This window comes from Mercenaria mercenaria, chromosome 12 (assembly GCF_021730395.1).
Source record: "Mercenaria mercenaria strain notata chromosome 12, MADL_Memer_1, whole genome shotgun sequence".
Lineage (NCBI taxonomy): Eukaryota > Metazoa > Mollusca > Bivalvia > Venerida > Veneridae > Mercenaria > Mercenaria mercenaria.
In genome coordinates, this window is record NC_069372.1 from 75,485,209 (window position 1) to 75,499,480 (window position 14,272).

Genomic DNA, 14,272 nt, shown 5'->3' on the forward strand with positions numbered 1-14,272 from the left:
GCCTTTGAACGTGTTTATCATGAAAGGGTGCTATATAACTCTGGTATAATATAATATGTATATCCCGTCTGTTTCTTTCGTTAGATCTTCTATATCCCACCTGTTTATTATTATTATTATTATTATTATTATCTTTTGATCGACCGTATCCCGTCAGACTCATTGTTCCTGGATTCTATACCAGTACTAACCTGTTCTCCACAAGTAACCGTCAGACTCATTGTTCCTGGATTCTATATCAGTACTAACCTGTTCTTCACAAGTAACTGACATCTTCTCCACATGAATCAGACGCAGAAGACAAATGGTTTCAGAAACAATTGTCTTTTATCATAACAGAGTACAAACACCTCACCCGTGAATCGAACTCACGACCCAGCTAAAAACGGATCGTGTGGTCGTGAGTTCTATTATGTTGATAAAAGACATTATGTTTGAAGTCATACGTCTTCCAAGCCTGTTCCTTCGTTATATCTAGTTTGTTAAATAATTCATGTCCCGTTTGATTATTAATTATAAGCAGGCGTCTGTTCGATCATTATATCTGCCATACGTCCAATCATTTCGCCCATACACATAAGACAGAAACAATTCTGCAGCATTCTTTTCATCAGAAAACTTCTGTTTGTCCCTGCCAAGACCCGCGTTCGAAAAAAGTTCAGTAACCGGGTGCAGTCCGTACATATATGAATTTCAAATCCAGTTGTAAGATATTTTTCGTTTTTTATTACTAATCAAAAATATTTGTTCCATTTTCTTTCAGGTAAGGAAGGTCAAAGACTAATCTAGGGACGTCTGTTTTTAGCCACTTTGGTAGTTAATACACCCCGGGAATTCCATACCAAACAACGTAGTAGAAGGTAAAGGTAAATTTTATTTACCGTCGCTTTGTGAAACAATTAACATAAGCTCTGTAGAGCTTTTGAGCGACCCTCTTTCGTAGCACTTTTCCAAAAACTAGCCGTAACAAAAATCTGAGTTGTGGTATAGAAAAATGAAAAGTGTCTAAGGAAATAAATCGTATTCAATACGTAACACTGCACGTTCGGTCGAACTGGTACCCTTGGTAGCAGACGGGTAGTTTATTTATCCCATGCAAACCGAAGTGCAATCACTGAATTGCTGGGCGGAATTGTGTCATTCAGTACACCCAAAGCACGAGGACGGACGGAAAGCGAGGCGAAGAAAGACACAAAGCGAAAAAGAAAGGTAATTGTTTTTAAAAAAGGAGTGTTTAATTCAAGTTTTGCTTGGTACTTTATTTATATTCAAGTGGTTTTTTTTTATAACTAACAACATGCAGCCTTTTCTAATTTTCATGAGAGCAATTGGCGGGAAGTATTTTTTCTTGATAAGCATGGTCGTGATGTTTAGATTGAACCGTTTCTGAAAATCCATGGTTATTTGCTAGGTCTGAGTTAAGGCAGTCATTGCCTGCATTGAGAATAATTTTGGGTCTATTCCTCTTAACATAATGTTTTGATTGGGAAATACAGTGTTCATGTTGAGTATGAACAAAGTTTAACATCCGCTAAAGTTTTTGGTTACAATCAGCTTTTTGCTTCTGTGAAGCTGTATCCTCTAAAGCCCATTTTCTTTGCATAGCTTTAGGTCTGAACAAGTATGCCATCACCCCAAAAGCCATTATGTTGAGTATGAACAATCTGTTTGGCTATGGATCATGTAATATTCTCTACAATTGATTGCCTTTCCTGTTGACAGTGTTTAGTGTTTTAACCTGTTTTTTTCTGCTGGTTTACAGTAACATCCATTGATTTTGAACTTCATTTGTCAGCAATGGTTACCAAATGATATATCCCCTTTCAGTGAGTGAATGAGTTGGGTTTTACAGCGAATCGACACAAAATGGTTATATATCGCCAAGATATCCCCTTCATTGTTTCTGTCAAGTCCTCTTGCAGTAAGGTCAAAATGTCTTCAAAATGACTGCTATTACTATGTGCCTCTATCCAATTTCTTTGGAGGATAGCTTTGATATGCAGAAGCAACCTTAATTATATTCAACAGATTTATTTGCCCATAGTTCACAAGCCTTAGGTTCCTAATTCAAAGGTTATGGTCACACTTTGGCATACATGCCAATCCAAGCTATAACATTGAGATGCATTGAACAGTCTTCATATTATTTGGCATAAATACTTCTTAAAATTCAAAAATGAAAATTTTAATTTCGTCCTCAAGTTATCAGTAAATGTGCACTTCTTATATCTTTAAAATCTGTTGGTGTACCACTTTTTTAATATCTGGATTTCTAATTTATCAAATAATTATATGAATGTAATAAGAATTTGAAAAGAAAGTGTATTAGAAGATAGATTTGTAAATAATCAATACAGAGTTGTGGTTCATGTACATCTGCCAATACATATGTACATGTATATTTAGTGTAATTGAATTCTGTTTAGAACATTGTCAATAAGATAAAATTAAAAAGTACAAAAAGGGGAGATGAAACTGTACATATCCTAAAATTCAGTTTGGTTCAAAATTCAGTTTGGTTCAAGGTCTTCGCACCACAGACCATCATTCCATTTGTCACTTACAAAAGGGGAGATAATTGGTTTGTGTGGTTTAGCTGATTTAATGTTTCAGTTTGCAAGTAATTCTGTATGTAGGCTCTATATTTTGAAGATTTCAAAAAAAAAAAATACATGAAACTGGGTTTTTTTTTTACTATTAATATTGATACATTTTGATGTGGAAACCATGAAAAGGGCCATAAATCATTTATTTTGCACCGCACATGTGCATCCTGAATGTATGCCCAAGTTTGTTATTAAATGAAAAAGGTTTTTGGAAATAGTTTGGGTAAAGTCCCTCAACACTGTTAAATGAAATACCTGGAAAGTGCAGCATACTGATTTGCCGGATAAATGAACCAGTATCCTCTCAATTAATTAATTGGGGAAAAGTGTCAGTGTTCTAAACTAATATTCTCTCAATAGTCATTGTCTGGATTTGCAATAGATGTGAACCAGTATACTCGAAAATATTAATTTTGGAAAACCTGTCAATGTTGTGAACCAGTATTACAGACATTGTTTTGATTAGTATTAGATCTGAACTAGTATCCTCTTAACAGTTAATTGGGAAAACCATTTCAGGTCTGAACCACTATTCTCTCAATAGTCAAATTGTTTCAGTATGTCCCGATTAATTTGGGAAATTTTTTCGTCTACGAGTCTTCACCAATGGTTCCTAATTATTTTAAACTCCAATAGTCAAGCTTGGTTTACACTATATTTGAACATGTATCCTCTAATAGTTAATTGGGAAAAAATTGTCAGGTCTAAACCAATGTCCTCTCAATGAAGTTGATCTATACTATATTTGAACCAGTATCCTCTAAAAGTTAACTGGCAAAATTTGTCAGGCTCTCAGCCAACCAATATCATTCTTGAAGTCATTTTCTTGCATGGTAGGATTATGAACAAGTTAATTTCCTTTGAAAGACATTGTATTAACTGGAAAAAAGATTGTTTGGTTCTGAATATAAAAAGCCATTGTCTTAATTTGGAACAGATTGTTAGGCTCTCAACCAATATCCTCAAAAAGCAATTAATGTGGCACTTATTTTAAGCTCACCTGAGCAGTGCTCCAATGAGTTTTTCTGATTGCGCGATGTCTGGTGTCTGTCAACATTTAGCTTGTGTATGCAATAGAGGCTGTATTTTTCAACTGATCTTCAAGAAATTTGGTCAGAATAATAACCTTGATGGAATCTAGGCTGATTTTAAAAAATGGGTCATCTGTTTTAAAAAACTAGGTCACTAGGTCAAATCAAAGAAAACCCTTGTTTATGCGATAGAGGCTTCATTTTTCAATTAATCTTCATGAATTTTGGTCAGAATGATTACCTTGATAGAATCTAGGCCGAGGTCAAAAATGGGTTGTTCGAAAACTAGGTTACTAGGTTAAATCAAAGAAAAACATTGTGTATAAGATAGAGGCTCTGTTTTTCAATTAGCCTTCATGAATTTTGGTCAGAATGATTACCTTGATAAAATATAGGCCAAGTTTTAATATCAGTTATCTGGGATCAGAAAGTAGGTCACTGGGTAAAATCAAAGAAAAACCTTGTGTATTGGATAGAGGCTGTATTTTTCAATTAATGTTCATAAAATTACCTTGATGAAATCTTAGCCGACTTAGAAAATGTGTTATCTGGGACCAAAAACTAGGTCATTAGGTCAAATCAAAGAAAACCATTGTGTGTGCAATAGATGCTGTATTTTTCAATTGATCTTCATGAAATCTGATCAGAATAATTGCATTGATAAAATCTAGGTCAAGTTTGAATGGGGGTCATCTGGGCTAAAAAGTAGGTCACTAGGTCAAATCACAGAAAAGTCTTGTGTATGTGATAAAGATTGTATTTTTTAATTGATCTTCATGAAATTTGGTCAAAATAATTTGCCTTGATTAAACTTAGATTGAATATGGGTTATCTGGTGTCAAAAAGTAGGTCACTAGGTCAAATCAAAGAAAAACCTTGTGTATGCAATAGAGGCTGTATTTTTCAATTAATGTTCATGAAATTTGGTCAGAATGATAACCTTGATCAAGTATAAGCCGGCTTAGAAAACGGGTTATCTGGAATCAAAAACTAGGTCACTAGGTCAAATCAAAGAAAAACCTTGTGTGCACAATAGAGGCTGTATTTTTCAATTGAACTTCATGAAATTTGGTCAGAATAATTACATTGATAAAATCTAGGTCAAGTTTGAATGTGGGTCATCTGGACTAAAAAGATAGGTCACTAGATCAAATCAAAGAAAAACCTTGAGTATGCAATAGAGGCTGTATTTTTCAATTGATCTTCTTGAAATTAAGTCAAAATGATTGCCTTAATAAATTCAGTCGAGTTGAATATGGGTTTAAACTTGGTTAAAAAGAAGGTCACTAGGTCAAATTGCAAGAAAAACCTTGTGTATGCAATAAGATTTTATTTTTCAATTGATCTTCATGAAATTTGGTCAAATGATATGATGAGTTTAAATCTGATGATTTGAATATGGGTTTTTCTGGGTCAATATGTAGGTCATTAGGTTAAATAGAAGAAAACCCTTGTGTATGCGATAGAGGCTGTAGTTTTTAATTGATCTTCATGAAATTTAATCAGAATGATTGCCTTGATTAAGTCTAGGTAAAGTTTGAATATGGGTCATCTTGGGTAAAAAAACTAGGTCACTAGGTCAAATCAAAGGAAAACCTTGAGTATGCAATAGAGGCTGTATTTTTCAATTGATCTTCTTGAAATTAAGTCAGAATGATTGCCTTAATAAAATTCAGGTCGAGTTTGAATATGGGTAATCTTGGGTTAAAAAGTAGGTCACTAGGTCAAATTGCAGAAAAACCTTGTGTATGCAATAAAGATTGTATTTTTCAATTGATCTTCATGAAATTTGGTCAAAATGATTGCTTTGTTTAAATCTAGATTGAGTTTGAATATGGGTTATCTGGGGTCAAAATGTAGGTCATTAGGTCAAATCGAAGAAAACCCTTGTGTATGCGATAGAGGCTGTAGTTTTTAATTGATCTTCATGAAATTTAATCAGAATGATTGCCTTGATTAAGTCTAGGTAAAGTTTGAATATGGGTCATCTTGGGTAAAAAAACTAGGTCACTAGGTCAAATCAAAGGAAAACCTTGTGTATGCAACATAGGCTGTATTTTTCAATTGATCTTCATGAAATTCGGTCAGAATGACAGCCTTGATGAAATCTAGGTCAAATTTGAACATTGGTTATCTTGGGTAAAAAACTAGGTCACTAGGTCAAATAAAAGAAAATACTTTTTTATACTTAAGAATTTTGCTCCCTTTTTTAATGATTATTGGTCAGAATTTTTTTCCATGAAATTAATAGGTCAAACATGTTTTCACTGTTACATTGTGTTTTTCGGGTGAGCGACATATGGCAGTCTCGGGCCCTCTTGTTCTGTATTACATCTAGATAATGAGATTTTGCAAATTAGTTACACTATATAGCTTACATTTGGCAGACAAATCCTTATTAAATTGCCCTTGTTGTACCCCCCGACAACAAAGTTGTAAGTGGGGGTATACTGGTTTCAGGTTGTCTGTCTGTCTGTCTGTCCGTCTGTCTGTCCGTAGACGCAATCTTGTGCGCACCATCTCTCCTTATCCCCTTGACAGAATTTAATGAAACTTCACACAAGTGATCAGTACCAACAGCAGTTGTGCATGGGGCATGTTAGGTTCTTTTAGAAAAAAAATTTGCAGAGTTATGGGACTTTGTTTTTTTGTTACTATACTATATACATAGACACAATCTTGTGTGCACCATCTCTCCTCATCTCCTTGACACAATTTAATGAAACTTCACACAAGTGATCAGTACCAACAGTAGTTGTGCATGGGACATGTTAGGTTCTTTTAGAAAAAAAATTTGCAGAGTTATGGGACTTTGTTTTTTTGTTACTTTACTATATACATAGACACAATCTTGTGCCCACCATCTCTCCTTATCCCCTTGACACAATTTAATGAAACTTCACACAAGTGATCAGTAACAACAGTAGTTGTGCATGGGGCATGTTAGGTTCTTTCAGCGACAAAAATTACAGAGTTATGGGACTTTGTTTCTTGTTAACATACTATGTACATACAGTCTGCATATGCAATCTTGTGCATGCCTAATCTACCAAACCCTTACACACAATTTAATGAGACTTCACACAAGTGATCAGTACCAACCCTAGTTGTGCATGGTGCATGTTACATTCTTTTAGATAAATATTCTGCATAGTTATGGGACTTTGTTTTTTGTTACTATACTGTATACATACAGTCTATATACATACAGTCCACATAATTATGCAATCTTGTGTGCGTCAAATTGCAATGTACTGTGTCAGTGCATGCGGGGGGTACATTCATCACCTTTAGTGATAGCTCTAGTTCTGTTTAGCTTAATATTTTGTAGAAATTTCAAATTTGATTCAACTTGGTAAAATTCAAGGCAGGCTTTTTGCATAATATACATCTGCTGTTAAATTATCTTTTTATGGTTCCACAATTTTCTAAGTTCATTATACTACAATGTTGACCTGGGACTTTATGTACATCCTTCCTTTGCATCCTCCCCTTGCATTGTTCTCCTGCATCCCAGCACACACCCTGCACTATGCTTGCCTCTTCCTCATAAAGTTCCAAGTCAAATTTAGTATAATGTACCATCAAATTTCAACTTTTTTCACTAATAGATTCTCCAAAACATTTTGTTTAATTTAAATGAAATGTTCAGCATGATGTTATGTTGTGACAGGGCACTTGTAATACATACTGATTTAAAAGGTGTAGTACTTGTTTTGTTTCTCAGCAACAATATTTAAACAATTTAGTGTATTTCAATTAAACTTTAAACAAATGTTAAGCATAATGAGAGGTACGTTGAAAGTCAGTTCTGTCCCTCAAAGATTAGGTCACAGACAATGGACCTTTTTGTCCAGATTCTTCATATAATATTTTATGTCTCAGAAAAGCTTTTTTAAAAGATTCCAAAAATTATCACATGGTGCATTTCTGAAAATCCTTGTACTTAAGAAATTATTAAGTTGGCTGAGAAGCATTGTCAGTCTGGGTTGTAATTCAAATTGATATTTTGTCACCAATTGGTTTGTAACAAACTCTCGTTTAGTCCTGGCTTTTAATTATTTGATTATATTATGGTAGCTGGTGTCACTGTGCACAGGTTTCTGCCAGTTGTGGTAATTGAATTTGGTTAAAGCAGTAATGCAAAGTTAACATCATCCAATGGGGTTCCGGGTCAATAATTTAGTTCAGTTGATTTATTGTCACCAAACATGCTGTGTAGCAAGTCTGAACTTATGAATAAGATATTGCAATGAAACTATAGAAAGCTTTAAAAAAGATCTTTTGCAGAGAAAAGGGTTGAGATTAGGGGTCTGAAGGTCAAGGTCACTGTTATTAAAACAGTAGATTGTCAGGTCACTTCAAAATGTACTGAAAATAGAAAAAAACAGTATCTGGTCAATAATTACCCAAGACAAACTGGCAAAGAGGTACTGGTTAAAGGTTTATGAGTTAATCAAACTGTCTTGTGTTGCATTTTAAGGACAGATGCATTTATTTTTGGCTACATACTGTTTACATAAATATTGTCTAAAAGGGATTGGGTTCTTTAAAAAAAAAACATGAATGAGATCTAGTGATTTTAGTACTTTAAATACTTACTGTCAGAAATGTACAACAATTACATTTAAAGAAATTTTCTTTACATACATTACATTAGGTGATTATGTGAAATGGGGGAAAATGCTATTGGTTCATGTTTAAATTGCATTTAAGGACAATGTCATTCATTTCTTAGGCATTTGTAATATTTTAGCTTATTTTATAACTGGTATTAGGGAAATTGTAAAGAAACATTTGTATGTTAAATTATATAAATGTTGTTATCAATATTTCGATGATTAGCTAGAAATTCTTTATACTTTTGACCATAATACCACCAAAATATCTAAAGGCACTTTTCAAAAACAATGAAAACAAGTCATTGATAATATAAATAGGTGGACTGGCTACTGGTTCATGTATGATTGTCCAAGAGAGTTGTGTACTAGGTTAAAGGTAACATTTTCAGCTTGTTTTATTGTCATCAGAGGGGCTTAGACACAAGTCAAAAACAGTTGCCTATTTTCACAAGTTGAGTCAAAATTCATATTGTATTGGTCATCTTTCAAAAAAACCCGTAGCTCATTATAATTGCTTGCAGTATACAGCATATTTGTAAAACAACTTAGTGGGTAAAACTTAGTTGTTTGGAATATGACATGACAGCATGGGTACAGAACTAATGTCCATCTACTGTATTTCAGCATTTAGGTATGGTCTGATTTCCCATTTAAAACCTTTCCACCCTGTTTGCCACGTACAAATGTATCCTATATATATTTAAAACATTTCATATAGTTTTCAACAAAATTAGAATAAAACACTGCATGTCCATCCTATACTTGTTTGTTATTTATTCAGGGAGCAATAGACTAAGTGTATATTAGGATATGTACATATTTCATAAGGATAATATGGGGGAAATTGCATATTTTTGTTAATGCTCAATTTAGGAAACTTTATACTGAATGTTCCTTCTTTCACAGACATTGCATGATTTTAAATTTGTAGGTTATGAAAATCTTTATAATCCTAGGAATTACGGTACCTTATGATCATTTAAGGAGAAATAAAATGAAATGGTACAAAAATACCTTTCTTTGATGAGTTTTGTTTTATAAAATTCTTGGCAAATATTTATAAGACAGAGTCCTTTCAGCAAAAATTGAAGGTTTTTTCATGTAGAAAAGTTTTGATAGGGCTTTTCTGTCTTTACATTCAGGATGATGGGAAAAGAGTGTTTTTGTATTAAAATCTGTGAAAAGATCTTTTGGAAGCATATAATGCAGTGAGCAAAGTTATAGTCAAGAACAGCACTGACTTAAGCAAAACAAAAGTTCAGATCTTCAGTTCCCTAAAATGTTACATATATATTTATGTATATGTGGGTTTTGCAAATTCTGTTGAAAATAGCCTAAAGGTACATACATAAAGAAGAAATTTTTGACAAAATTTCAGTATTTTGGAAATGATCAAAATCTTCTCTCTTTGGCAATATTCTTCAAATAATATGGTTAAATTTTTAATTGAAATAGAGACCAACAGTTCACTACTTTATGCTGAAAATGAAATAAAACTTTTAATGAAAATTTTGGATTGACTTTGCATATAATTTTATCATATTGGGACAGCTTTGTCATGTCAGTTCAAGGTCAAGGTTGTATGGTGAGATCAAAGGCCAAATAGGCAGCATTTCATGTATACTGTTTTCCTATTTACCTATTTGAAAGTTTAGCAAAGTTAGATGACATATAGATTGCATTTTTCAGTCATGTTGGTTTAGTGTCAAGGTCACTTGGTGATATCAAAGGTCAAAGAGGCAGTCGGGAAAAAAAATCATATAACTTAACAAAATTGTTTGCATCCTGCATAAGTCAAGGCTGTATATTGCAGAGGTCAAGGTTACACAATGAAAGGTCAACAGAAAGGTCAGTTAGGCAGTATTTCAGGCCTGATTTGTAGTTTGATGGAAATACTTTGAAATAACTCTGAACAAGCATACAGATATATTCACTCTTCGAGTTTAATGAACGTGTGGTGAAGAGAAAATCAGAAAAGGTTTTACATTAGTTAATTGAATTAAGTTTGTGTTAGATGTTGTTATGATACAAAAATTATCATTTTAGTGCAGATTTAAAATGTTTTACAACATATAGAAAGTACATGAGAGGTCATTGCAGTATCACATGAACAGTTTGATACTGCAACAGTTTTAGTAACAATGAATATGCTTAAAATTTGGAAAAAATGCATAAAAACACCATTAGGAAGCATACTTTGTTTGAATTGGTTAAATTTAAATTTGAGAGATAATGAAATGTGCCATACCTCTCATGCCCCGTAAGCATTGGCTTGAAGCAAGTTACTGTAAGTATTGTTGAATTTGAGTTTACTAGACCTATAGTTCTTGACTGTTTTCACAATCAGTATGAAATAACTGTTGAGCACATGATTTATTGAATGTACTATTTGAAAAAGCTCCATATTTAAAGACTGAAAGATAAGATCATTTCTCTTTATTCTACTCTCTTTCCCATCCAACTTCTTTTCCTATCTTATTTCACTATGATATCCACCTAACCCTAGCTAGTTATCCCATGGTGCTGCCCCCATGATGCTACTAGGGTATATATTTCTTTCTGCTTACTATCACATCCACCTAGCTCTAGCTAGCTATCCCATGGTGCTGCCCCAATGATGCTACTATGGTGTATATTTTTCCTGCTCAAACTATCTCATCCACCTAACTCTAGCTAGCTATCCCATGGTGCTGCCCCCATGATGCTACTAGAGTTTATATTTCTTTTCTTGGTTACTATCACATCCACCTAGCTCTAGCTAGCTATCCCATGGTGTTACCCCCATGATGCTACTAGAGTGTATATTTCTTCCCGCTAATCTCCAATACTGCCATTAAGGCCAATATTATACCTGTCTGGCTCTCACATGTGCTGCCAGTTTGTATATTTAATTCATTAAGCTATCCAATGATGATGCTACAAAGACTGACATTGCATACAGCCTGTGAGCCAGCCAGCCAGTTAGCCCATGTTTCTTCTAGGGAGCATACAATATTCTTTGCTTCTTATAGCCTACCCTATATATTCCAATAAGCTTATCTATCCTATAGGGTCTTATTGGCAGTATATTCCTTTCAGCAAACACATTTTCCCTGTATATAGTCTTCACATTACATCTAACTAGCTCTCCTGTGTGCTACCAGGTTGTATATTTCATCCATCAAGCTAGCCAAAGCTAAATTGTATGGTTGTATACATCCAGCTAGCTTTCTTTTCTTGTTACAAGCTATGTAACATCCAGTTATCCTTCTTGATCTTGGTCTTGGTCTTTCAATATTTAGCTTCTGATTTCAAACTGTTTAAATTAGAAGAGAAGTTAATCATTATGGAAATATGGGACCTATCAAGTTAATATTGAAGTAACAGATACAGTTTAAGCCTACCACAGACACAAAACAATTAAAGTATGATTTTTCCCTGTTTGATAAAATCCTTCCTTAGTAAATGCAAGAAAGCAAAACTTGAAGTGTTTGAAATCTGCATTATTACGGTTGTTTTCTAAATAACAAACCTCACAGGATCAAGTCCCATAACTCTGACATGTATTTTTGGGAAAATTATGCCCTCTTTTGGATGAAGAAAAACCTGGTTAAAGTTTTGCATGGGAGTTACTATCTCTAAAACTAATACAAGTATTGATCTGAAACTTTGCATAATTGTCTTCAGGGTTATTAATCCCCTGCCGTGGCGGAGGGATTATAGGAATGGTCTCCGTCCGTCCATCCTTCCGTCTTTCCGTCCTTTCGTCCGTCCGTCCTTCCGTCCGTAACAAAATTGTGTCCGGTCCATATCTTCTAAACCCCTTGAAGGATTTTCATGAAACTTGGGTCAAATGATCACCCTCATCAAGACGATGTGCAGAACCCATGAGTCAGCCTTGTCGGTTCAAGGTCAAGGTCACAACTCAAGGTCAAAGGTTTGAGCCTGCCATTTTGTGTCCGCTCTATATCTCATAAACCCCTTGAAGGAATTTTACAAAACTTGGGTCAAATGATCACCTCATCAAGACGTTGTGCCGAATTCATGAGTCAGCCATGTCAGTTCAAGGTCAAGGTCACAGCTAAAATCAAAGGTTTACCCTTTCACTATCCATAGCAGTGGCGGGGGATTTAGCTGTCTTTCAGACTGCCTTGTTAGAACTAGGTGATAGCATCAAGTTCCATAATTGTGATTTTATTTTGGCCAAATTTTGCCCCCTTTTTAGCTCACCTGAGCAATGCTCAGGTGAGTTTTTCTGATCACTCGATGTCCGGCGTCCGTCGTCTGTCTGTCGTCTGTCAACATTTAGCTTGTGTATGCGATAGAGGCTGTATTTTTCAATTAATCTTCATGAATATTGGTCAGAATGATAACCTTGATGAAATCTAGGCTGAGTTCGAAAATGAGTTATCTCGGGTTAAAAACTAGGTCACTAGGTCAAATCAAAGAAAAACCTTGTGTATGCGATAGAGGCTGTATTTTTCAGTTAATCTTCATGAATATTGGTCAGAATGATAACCTAGATGAAACTAGGCCGAGTTCGAAAATGGGTCATCTCGGGTCAAAAACTAGGTCACTAGGTCAAATCAAAGAAAAACCTTGTGTATGCGATAGAGGCTGTATTTTTCAATTGATCTTCATGAATATTGGTCAGAATGATAACCTAGATGAAACTAGGCCGAGTTCGAAAATGGGTCATCTCGGGTCAAAAACTAGGTCACTAGGTCAAATCAAAGAAAAACCTTGTGTATGTGATAGAGGCTGTATTTTTCAATTGATCTTCATGAATATTGGTCAGAATGATTGCCTTGATGAAATCTAGGCTGAGTTCGAAAATGGGTCATCTCGGGTCAAAAACTAGGTCACTAGGTCAAATCAAAGAAAAACCTTGTGTATGCGATAGAGGCGGTATTTTTCAATTGATCTTCATGAAATTTGGTCAGAATGATTACCTTGATGAAATCTAGGCCGAGTTTGAAAATGAACCATCTGGGGTCAAAAACTAGGTCACTAGGTCAAATCAAGGAAAAACCTTGTGTATGCGATAGAGGCTGTATTTTTCAACTGATCTTCATGAAATTTAACCAGAATGATTACCTTGATAAAATCTAGGCCGAGTTCGAAAATGGGTCATCTCGGGTCAAAAACTAGGTCACTAGGTCAAATCGAAGAAAAACATTGTGTATGCAATAGAGGATGTAGTTTTCAATTGATCTTCATGAAATTTGGTCAGAATGATTGCCTTGATTGTTTGAACATGGGTCATCTAGGGTCAAAAACTAGGTCATATCTAAGAAAATGCTTGTTTTATCGCAAGAGACCAATTTTTTGGTCGAATCTTAATGAAAATTGGTCAGAATATTTGTTTCCATGAAATCACTAGGTCAAACATGTTTTACACTGTTATGGTGTGTTTCTTAGGTGAGCGACCTAGGGCCATCTTGGCCTTCTTGTTGACTTTCCTGGTTAAAGTTATGCATGCATGCAGGTTACTGTCCCCAAACTAATTCAGATACTGGATTGAAACTCTATAGATAGATATTTTAAAATTTAGGGTAATATTCCTGTTTTTTTGGACAACAATTCGAATAGTCAAACTTTGACCTCATTCATACACCGTCGTTTATATGACTGAAAAATTGTTGAAAAAGACGTTAAACCCGAACACACACACACATTCATACAGAATATTTCTAGGTCATTTTTGATAATTTGCTAGTCATGACCAGTTCTCCAGATTTTTAATTAGTCAAAATTGCAACATTTTAATCTTTATTAGAACTATTTATAGAAAAGTATTATAAAAAAAACAACAGAAATTAACTTGATGTGCATACTTCCACACGCTTGGTATTTCTGGAACTGTTTGACAAGGAAGTGAAGTGTTGGATGCTATTTCTTAGTATTTGCACTATACTTATGGCTGATGTTTTAAAGCAAGGCATGAAAATCAGTCCTGTTGAAGGTGGGTTTATTATGGTTAATGATACATTTAATTTAAGTGGGGTTCATTCGTACTGACTCGGTTGCCAAG

At 34.5% G+C, this 14,272-nt stretch overlaps 1 long non-coding RNA gene across 1 annotated transcript in view; it reads left to right on the forward strand.

Moving 5' to 3' along the window:
* Positions 1 to 1,151: 1,151 nt before the first annotated feature.
* LOC123535327 (uncharacterized) overlaps positions 1,152 to 14,272 on the forward strand; it is a 50,619-nt gene continuing 37,498 nt past the window's right edge. The window contains exon 1 of the long non-coding RNA XR_008366567.1: positions 1,152 to 1,209. This is a non-coding gene — a long non-coding RNA (uncharacterized LOC123535327). The remainder of the gene's footprint in view (positions 1,210 to 14,272) is intronic.